The following is a 10,285-nucleotide window of genomic DNA, read 5'->3' as shown; positions in this document are numbered from 1 at the left end:
TCAATTTAGTTACCGCATAATCAAGTATCTAAATCAAATATCGACAATTGATAGATTAAAATCAACTCATCTGTAAATATGTCAATAACAAATTGAAAGGAATTCCCCACTAATTGCTTTAGCTTCATAGTAATTTAAGCACAATAGAAGGAATTTATGTCAAACAAAGTTGTAGTCAATGGTTCATAAGTTATGTAGTGTGCAACATGTGTATGTATGAATTTTGTAGAAGAAACTTTGACATTTAAAAGAGTTATTTGAAAGAAAGTACATGACTCATGAATTACGTGGAAGAAACATGGCTATTAAAAAAAAAATTTGAATCGCTATTGAAAAGAATCACGTGGAAGAAACATGGCTACTAAAAAATTAAAAATTTTGAATCGCTATTGAAAAGAATCACGTGGAAGAAACATGGCTACTAAAAGAATAAAAGTTTTGAATGCTATTGAAAAGAATCGAACCCAAGCCTTAAAACCCATGCAACAAGACATTATCCAACACAACCATTTTAAATTTAAATTACTAATGTCAAACTAATTTTTATATTAGCTATAATAAGTGTTATACAAGGAACAAAAATTTTGGACTCTTTGATGGCACAATTAAATCCACATAAATCATGCTATGGTTTCATACAATCCAATTCAATTTTCATTTCAAAAAAGAAGGCTAACGAGCCAATTTAATATTTTAAAATTCACTAAAAAAATAAAAAAATTAGATTTCAAGCTGAAAACAAGGGTTTTTTGAGAAAATTTGTGGCCAAACCGCCTTTGGCAGTTTGCCATCGCGTAGATCTCGAAAAGTTATGTGGAATCAAAAAAAAATTCGTCCCGATCCGACCACCGAGCGCAAAGTTATGGCCATTTGAAGTTCGGAAGGATTCATTACCACTTAAACGCACCCTAATTTTACTTAAACGCACCGTATTAATAATTGATAGACCGTAATTACCGAATGTAAGCGGAACCAACATTTTTCGTCAAAACGCACCGTATCCGTGTTTGGGAAAAAGTTTATTTTGCCGAGTCAATCTGGATGGTCCCGCCTACACCACTTCAGATACCCGCCCTCCCCATTTTATCAGGGTTTTTGAATCGGCAGGAAACAAAACAGGTTTTACATCTTCGATTTTTGGCGACGCACACAATCCCTCTATTTGCAACAGGTTTTGCTCTATTTTACCCGCTTTCTCTTGCGAACAGATACTGCCTCATTCATCCATTTCATTATTTTGCAGTAATCGGTGGTCCGTTCATGTAAAGTTGGGTTCCACGAGGTGTCTGACATGACCTGACATGACTTGAGACGAATAGGGACTTCTGCTTTGCCAACATTGGACTCTGTCTTTTAGTTCATTTCAACCCTTTTCTCTACATTTTTCTGCAATCACCCGAGAAAAGTTTCAAAGAGGTAATGCAATGTATTTTCTCTCTCTCACAATTTCGTTTATTACGTGTCTTCTATTTCCCCATTTTTTTTAATAATATATCTACCTGCTTTTTGGGGTTTAGGGTGATAAATCACACTCACGTATCGCATATTCCATGAATAACATGATTTGACCAGCAAACAAAGATGCCGTAGCAAGAGGGACAAATAGAGGTTTGCTTCTCTCCTCCCTACATCAATCATACAGGGTTGAGCCAGCCGTTGTCTCTTCTTTATGTCTTGTCTAACTACTTTTGCTCCTTTTATTGCCTTGATGTAGGATATTGTTCAAGCTTGGGCGTCGTCAAATTGGATAATCTTTGACTCTTTCAGGTAATGCTCCTTTGACTCTGTCACTTCAAGATTATGCCATTGCTTTGTACATAGTCTTGCTTTTGAGTTTTTTATTAAGCTTTCTCTTATATGATTTAGGGAATATTCATATTATTAAAATTATATCATAGATAACAAAAAATAATTTATAATATTAAATATCACCAACCGTAGCCCTGCGGATAAAATAACTTGGGGGAAGTACCGTCTGACTAAAGGGGAAAAAGGGAAAGAAAAAACGGGGTTTATTTTTAGAAAAACTAACATTCTTTGAAACCAGACGTTTTGTTTGTGGGAGGTACTACAAAATCATTAAAACATAGAAGAGGAAGGAACAGGTTTGTTCCACTTTACCCGCCGCTGCAAAGCTTGGATATTTGTCTTCCCAGTCCTTTACTTTAATTCGACAACTTAGATATGTCCGGTTGGAGAAATAAAGATCAAGCCCAAAAATTTAAATCTGCCCAACTTTGGTATTGTCATTCCTTTCCTTCCTACCATTCATTTACTTTTTAAAAAGCTTTTTTGTTTTATTATTATTATTATTATTCATTTATTAATTTATCATTTTTATTAAGATAAGTCTAGACCACCCGTATAGAATGTAAGCATGACTGCATAGCTAGAACCAGGCTTGTAACATGCTTGTACTACATCTAGGAGGACTCAAGGGAGCCTGGCTGATCCAGAATCTTCCAAAAGCATCCAGGATTGGTAGCATTTAGTAAGAGGATCTAGTTGACCTTGAAAATCGACTGCATAGCTGTGTAATAATGTGAAATCCCTAATTTTTAGGAATCTTGTAAATCCCATTATTTTAGAAGATAACCATAAGTAGAGCTAAGGACCTCAACTATAAATAGAAGGTCACCCCACCCTCAGTTGTACATCATTAACCACACTGTTCTTTAATAATACACTACATATTCTAGCATTCTCTATGTTCTTTCTAACTTGCATATTCTGCCCTTCCAGTTATTTGTTTGCCCTCATGCTTGGTTTGTAGGTTAACTTAAACCTAAGGAACACATACCTAGTTTAAGGCCGCACAGATTTTAAGTTAAAGGTTAGAGCCCGTGACACATGTACCAAAGGCCAGTTTGTGTTGATGGTGGTTAAGTTTATGCCCACACCAAGGCCAAGGATGTGTCAATGATGTTTGAGGCAACTGCCTGTACCAATAAGGCAACATCAGTAAGATACATTAAAATGGTGCCTTACCTTAGTAGCATCATCTTATATGCCTATGGCTTGGAAGTACTGCTCCATCCCCTATAGATAGTTATCTACTTCCTTGGTCACCCTAGTCCCCTTAGACTCCTTGGGCTTGGGAATCTCCACACCGATCTTAGACATTCTAGTGAATAAGCCATTCCCAATGGCAGTCTTGCAAGTAGCAAGCTCCTTTTGAAGCTTTTCCATCTTCTTGTGCATGGTCTCCACTTGGGCCTCCAAGGCTTATTACGTTGGGTGATCATGTCAATGCCCTCATTCAAAGCAGCTTGCAACTCTCTTTTGCATTCTTCCTCTATGGAATCTATTGCTTTAAAGTGGGCATTTACCTCATCAAGCTTTTCCTTAACATTTCCCATGGTCTTTTTCACCTTGGCCACATACCCCTCTAGGGTAAACTAAATGTCCCTTGAACTAGCTTTCTAGCCTCTTTTGTGACCTTGCTCATGGGCCTCTGGTTGTTGCCTAGCAACATCACTCTGGGATGCCATTTCTATGGATGCCTTGAGTGTGATCTTAACACCATCGAAAAGAACCTACACCAAACCTACTTTGATACCAACTTCATGGGCTCTAACCTCTGACTTAGAATCCGTGCAGCCTTAAACTAGGGATGTGTTCCTTAGGTCTAAGTTACCCTAAAAACCAAGCGTGCAGGAAAACAAACAACTGAAAAGGCAGAATTCGTAAGTTATATAGAACACAGAGAATGTTAGAATATGCAGTGTATTATTGAAGAATAGTGTGTCTGATGATGTAATGATATGCAACTGAGGGTGGGTAACCCTTTATTTATAATTGAGGCCCCTAACTCTACATATGGCTATCTCCTAAAATAAAGGGATTTACAAGATTTCCTAAAAATTAGGGTTCACACATTATTACATAGATTACGTGAGTCTCCTCTTTATTTTTAGGATCAACTAGATCCTCCTACTGAAAGATTCTAGATCAACTATTGATCCTAGATGCCTCTGAAAGATTCTAGATCAACTAGGCTCCCCTAGGTCCACTTAGGTGTGGTACGGGCATGTTGTTAGCTTGGTCCTAGCTGTGTGGGTAGGCTTATATGTTGTACAGTAGTCTGGACACTTATCCCATGCTTATTGCACTAAACCCCACAACTATCCTTGGAGCTTAAGCCTTGTTCCCTGGGGGTTAGGCCAGTATGCCTGTTGTGCTTGCCCAGGGTGTGACAATAGGACCTTTCTAGACTTAAGGGCTAGTCAATGTGCCTAAAACCAACATTTCTCTAGAAAGGCCTTAGCTAACATTGTTGGGACCTAAGCACCCTAGAACTCTCTAAAAGGCTCTTAATGGGCATACACTTGGACTCATTAAAGCCATAGGTACCAATAAGGCTCAAGTAAAAATAGGAGCACCTCTCCTTCATTTGTATTGATAGAGATATAGAAAGATAGAGAGGTGACAACAAGAGCAAGTGTACATAAACCATCAAGTAAATATATTACTCTTTCCTTAATCTTTTTCTACCTAGCTTTCTCTTAAACTCCAAGGAGGTTGAGTTTTGGCACAAGAGCACAGCACAGTTGGTTAGTGTATGGTATAAATAGTTGGTTAAAGGCTTACTTAAGCATATGGACAATAGTTTCCTACCTAAGGCTGCATGGTAGCTAAGCTTAAGGTCCTTACATGTGACAATTGGTACCAGAGCTAGTTTCAACTAGAGTTGGTATTAAAGTAGGTTTCAATCACAGTGGGATCAGATCCTTCGTTACGTTCGATGTTGGTGTTGGTTTAGTTGTGCGGACCACTTGCAATTGTGCTATTGACTTGTTGTGGGAAGTGTTATCTAGGTGAAAGAATGGCTTATGACCTTTAGGTGGAATGCACAAGTGATGTACAAAAGGGCCACCCACCGATGGGAAAGGGAGAAGGGCTAGTTCAAAGGATTTGTTGTCATCCATGGACTCTCAGTGGCTAAGTGCGAGTTAGCCATGGATGGTTTGAGAGATCGATTTAAAAACACCAAGAATCACATTCAAGAGCTAGACTCAACATAAGAGATGCTCAAAAAAGAGATGTATGGTTCCCTGACCTAAGCAAAGGAAGTGCTCATGCAGCATAATGAAGCTTTAAAAGCTCAGGTTGTAGCCTTACGGGAAAAGCTAGAGTAACTCAAGTGACAGTTTGCTTTGTTTTGAGCTACCATGGTTGCAAATAAGGGTTTAGGACCTAGGGTGAAGGTGCCCGAGCCAATGCCATTTGATGGAAGTCACTTGACTAAAGAAGTTGACAACTTCATATGGGAATAGAGTACTACTTTTGAGTGGTTAGAATAACAGAGGAAACCAAGGTAAGCACCACTACCTTGTATTTAACTAATATGGCCCTATTGTGGTGGCATGCAACAATGGGAGACTACAATCACCACTTGGTATTAGTTTGTAAGGGAACTAACAAGATAATTTAAGTCAAAATATATGGGAGAAAAAGCTCAGGCGAAGCTTCGCCAACTCACTCAAAGAGGAAAAGTGCAAGACTATTGTCAGGAGTTCCTGGAACTATCACTTATAGTTCCCAGCATGGGCGAGCAAGAATCTTTGTTCTATTTTCTTGACAAATTAAAGCTATGGGCAAGACTCAGGTTGAAGTAAGGTGGGGTCCAAGACTTGAGGCAGGTAATTGTGATTGTTGAATCATTGGTTAAGTACGAGTGCACCAAGTCTCCCAAGCTTAGGGATAGTAGCTTAAGTGGGGGAGACAAGAGTAACCACTCTTCATCAAAGGATGAGGCTGAAGAAAATCCCTAGCATTGCATTGCAAGGGCCTAAGAGCTTGACAAGGACAAAGGTAAGAAGGCTATTACCTTTAACTGCTTCTTGTGTTTAAGATCACATAAGCCCAGGGATTGCCCATAACAAAAGAAACTTGTAGCCATTATGAAGTCTTATAAGGAGTCTAATGGCAAGGATAATGGTAGCAATCAACACCTTAGAGATTCCACTGGTGTGAAGAGGCTCAGTGCTATTCAATTGAGTCGAGTGGAATGGACCACTCAAGGTCCTGATGAAGGAAAGAATGGCATGGCTGTGGAGAGCCACCAGTCAAACTGAAGGGATTAGCTAGACCCTTCTCATCAGAGTGCATAGTGGTTGACTCTTACTAAGAAGTCAGTTCAGTAGAATACATGATAGCATTAAGGTAAGATAAAGAGATAATCAAGAAAACATGCCAAGGACCATTAGGATAATGGTTAGAAATCAATCCAGAGTGAGCATGTGAGGAAGGATCAGCATCCCTTTAGCAACAGAGGTATTGCTAGAATGTGTGGGGAAGGATGTCATGGACCACACACGAGTCTTAGGCTAAGAGGGTCGTGTGATGGGACTTGTTCGAGATGGTGCAGGTGAAGCTCCAGGAAGGATCGAAACTGAGGCCCTAAAGGCACATACATTACCCAAGTGTGTAGGCCAAGGCCAAGGTTGAAGTGTAGCAATATGCTCCATGTGAGCTGCATAATGCCAAGTTTGAAGACTACTCATTAGAAGGTTCTAGAACACCCCAGAATATGGTTTAGGTAATTAGGTAGAAAAAGGCCTAGAACTACCTAGAAACAGACTAGGAAGGTAGGCCACAAAAGGCTCGAGAGAGGCTTAAAGGCAGGCTAGGTGCACAAGCATTGAAGGGTTCCAAAAGGGCGAAGCGTGGGCGCAATGCTTGGCACTATAGCACCTAGATAAGGAAAGCTTCTAGAAAGCCCTAAAAGAGTGGTATGAGAGCTATATATAAGAAAGCTCTAGATAAGCCTAGTTCAAGGCCAAGTATGTAGGCATAAAACCCTCTAGAAGAGTCGGATATGCAATTGGGTAAAGGTACAATAGCACCCAGATAGAGAAGGCTTTGGAACTTACTAGGTGTGGGCACTCAACATAAGTGCCTAGACCCTTCTAGACCCATGGGCTAGGTAGGGTGCCTGAAACCAGTATGTCTCTAGAAAGGCTTTAGCCAACCTTATTGGGGGCTTAGGTACCATAGAACTCTCTAGAAGGCCTTTAATGGCCACACTCTTAGACTCATTAAAGCCATAGGTACCAAAGGGGCTCAAGTATAAATATGAGAGATAGAGAGGTGACAACAAGAGCAAGTGTACATAAACCATCAAGTAAATATATTACTTCACCTTAATATTTCTCTACCTAGTTTTCTCTTAAACTCTAGAGAGGTTGAGTTATAGTACAAGAGCATGGCACAAAGAGCTGGTTAGAGGCTTACTTATGCATATGGATGGTAGTTTCCCACTTAAGGCCATACGGTAGCTAGGTTTAAGCTCTTGGCACATGACACCAATGGGATCTTGGCACAAGAGCTTGTGTATGATGCAGGTGGGCATGGTGTTATGTTCTCACCATGTTAGAATACAATAATATCATGAGAATCAAGGTTGTGTGCCCCTATGAGAATTCAAGGGTCAATGTTCAGGACCTTACGCCCTACGAGTTGAAATGGGTGCTCAGAGCTACCCTGAGTATTATGGGCCAATGTATTGATGGGAGTTGGGTTCCTCCCTATCAAGGTGTGACCCTATGGGGTCCAAGCTAGGAAAAGCTCATGACTATGTAGCTTGAAGGATCAATATCGAGCTGTTCATGGGAAAATGGATTCAAGAAAGGTTGACCTTGACTATGAGTAGTCTTGGTACTACACGGATGCATTATTTTAGAATAAGAAATGTGCAGCCCATGATAGAAGGGCTGCTACACTATCCTATAGCCAGGATTCTCATTGAGCATGCCAAGCAAGGTAAGACTAGAGATTTTTGGTTGTAGAATGACTTGTTGTACACTCAGAGAAGTAGGTTGTTTGTACCACAGCATGGGAATCTTCTCGAGAAGGTTATATAAGAGTGCCATGATTCAGAGTGGGCCGATCACCTGAGGGTGAGCTGCACCTTAGCATTGTTAAAGCACCAATACTACTTACTGCTATGAGAGATGATATTGAGGACCATGTGAAGGCTTACCTTGTGTGTCGACAAGACAAGGTAGAGCTTAAGCCATCAGCCAGTCTCTTAGAGCCTTAGCCCATACTAGAGTGACCATGGAAGAGCGTTACTCTGGATTTCATAGTCAGTTTACCCAAATTAAAAAGGTTTGGGAGCATCATGGTAGTGGTGGATAGATTTTCCAAATACAAGACTTTCATTCCAGCAACCAATGAATGCCTAACCAAAGAGGCAGCTTGTTTGTTCCTAAAGATTGTGATGAAGTATTAGGGAGTACCATAGACCATTGTTAGTGACCGGGATAGGCGATTCATAGGGCAGTTCTGGACTAAGTTGTTTAAGCTATTAGGTTCAGACTTGAACTTTTCCACCAGCATGCATCCCTAGTCTGAAGGGCAAACTGAATGAGTAAATAGATTGTTGAAGGTCTGCCTCAAACCCTATATGAGTGCCATGCAATGGGATTGCCCTAAGCTACTTAATGTCACCTAATTCTCCTACAACCTACAGCAGAGTGAAGTAACTAACTAGAGCTTTTTTGAGATTGTGACAAGGTAGTAGTCGCTAACACCTAGTTCAATTATAGCAAGTTACACAATGCCTAACCTAGTACCGTATAAATTTGTCAAAGCTTGGTAGGAGCAAGTTGACCTAGCTAGAGTTTGTCTACACAAAGCCATAAAGAAGTCTAAGAAGTGGGCAAACCAAAAAAAGAGAGACGTGCAGCTCCAAGTAGGGGACTTGTTCTTAGTATAGTTACAACCCATCATGCACCATAAGAGCCTGTATAAGGGTTTAGTTTGGAGGTATGACAGAACTTTAGAGTTCTTAAGAGGGTAGGCAAGGTTGCCCATAAGCTGGATATGCCACCCAAGTTGAGTGTACACCTAGTTTTCCATGTTAGCATGCTCAAGCTATTCCATGAGGACTAGGGTGATCCAAGATGGCAAAGTTGAGGCATGCACCATTGAGAGCTAGGGTCTCATATGAAAAAGTGGTCCAAAGCATTCTTGCTAACTCATAAGTTAGGAGACAAAATTATTAACCAAGATAGGAGTACATGGTGTGATGGAAAGGACTTCCAGACAATAAGGCGAGTTGGGAACTAGTAGAGGACTTATGACAATTCCAATACTAGATTAGGTAGTTTTGCATAAAGGATATGATGAGGGCATCGTGCAATCAGGTGAGAGAGAATGTCACACCTTAGGCGAGTGCAACAACAGTTGAGCACCATAGACAGGGGTGGGGGTTTGCATAATAAGCATGGGAGAAGCCTCTAGACCACCCACATAATAGTTAAGCCTACCTACAGGACCACAACCAAGCTTGCAAACTTGTGTATTTTGCCTTTCTAGTGGGTCTAGTGCCCGTATGCTTGGTTAATAGGCTAACATAGGCATAAGGAGTCGATTTCTAGCTTAAAGCCACACGAATTCTAGTTTAAAGGTTGAAGCCCAAGACAATTGGTGTCAAAGTAGGCTATGTTTGGTTATGTTCAGGTCACACTCAAGGCATTTACGAAAATGGCATCCCAAAGCAATATTGCTAGCCAACAACCAAAGGTCCAGGAATAGGGCTACAGAAGGGGCAAGAAAGCTTGTTCAAAGCACATTTGGTCTACCATGGATGGGTAGTTGTCCAAAGTGGAGGTGACAGTGGGTGATGTAAAGGAAAAACTTGGCGAGGTGGAAGCTCATGTTGAAGAGTTAGACTCCATGGAGGAGGAACTCAAAGGTGAGTTGCAAGCAACTCTGAATCAAACCATCGACATGATCACCTAGTGGAATTAAGCCTTGAAGGCCCTGGTAGAGACCATGCACAAGGAAATGGAACAGCTCAAGGGGGAGCTCATTGCTTGCAAAATAGCCGTTGGAAATGGCTTGATTGCTAGAGTGCTAAAGTCCTATTTAGATGTCCCTAAGCCCAAAGAGTTCAAGGGGACTAAGGTTGCAAAGGAAATGGATAACTTTCTATAGGGATGGAGCAATACTTTCCAACCACGGGCATGCAGGACAATGCTACTAAGGTAAGCATCGCTTTATTTATCTTACTAATATTGCCTTGTTGTGGTCAAGGTGCAACTGTGATGATGTGAGGCATGAAGGTACCTTGATTGGAACCTGAGGGGAGTTCCAAAAAGAGTTCAGGGAGCAGTTTTACCCTGAGTCTACCAACAAAATGGCATAGGCAAAATTACATCACCTTACTCAACAGGGTGATATACAAAAATAAGTTCAGAAGTTTTCTAAATTGATACTACAGATTTTTGATTTGATTGAGACCAAAGGTCTCTTTGCCTTCATGCATGGGCTCACG

Source organism: Durio zibethinus, chromosome 23, assembly GCF_047325235.1.
Source record: "Durio zibethinus cultivar Kanyao isolate XHJ-2024 chromosome 23, ASM4732523v1, whole genome shotgun sequence".
Classification (NCBI taxonomy): domain Eukaryota; kingdom Viridiplantae; phylum Streptophyta; class Magnoliopsida; order Malvales; family Malvaceae; genus Durio; species Durio zibethinus.
Note: the sequence above shows the minus strand (reverse complement) of the source record.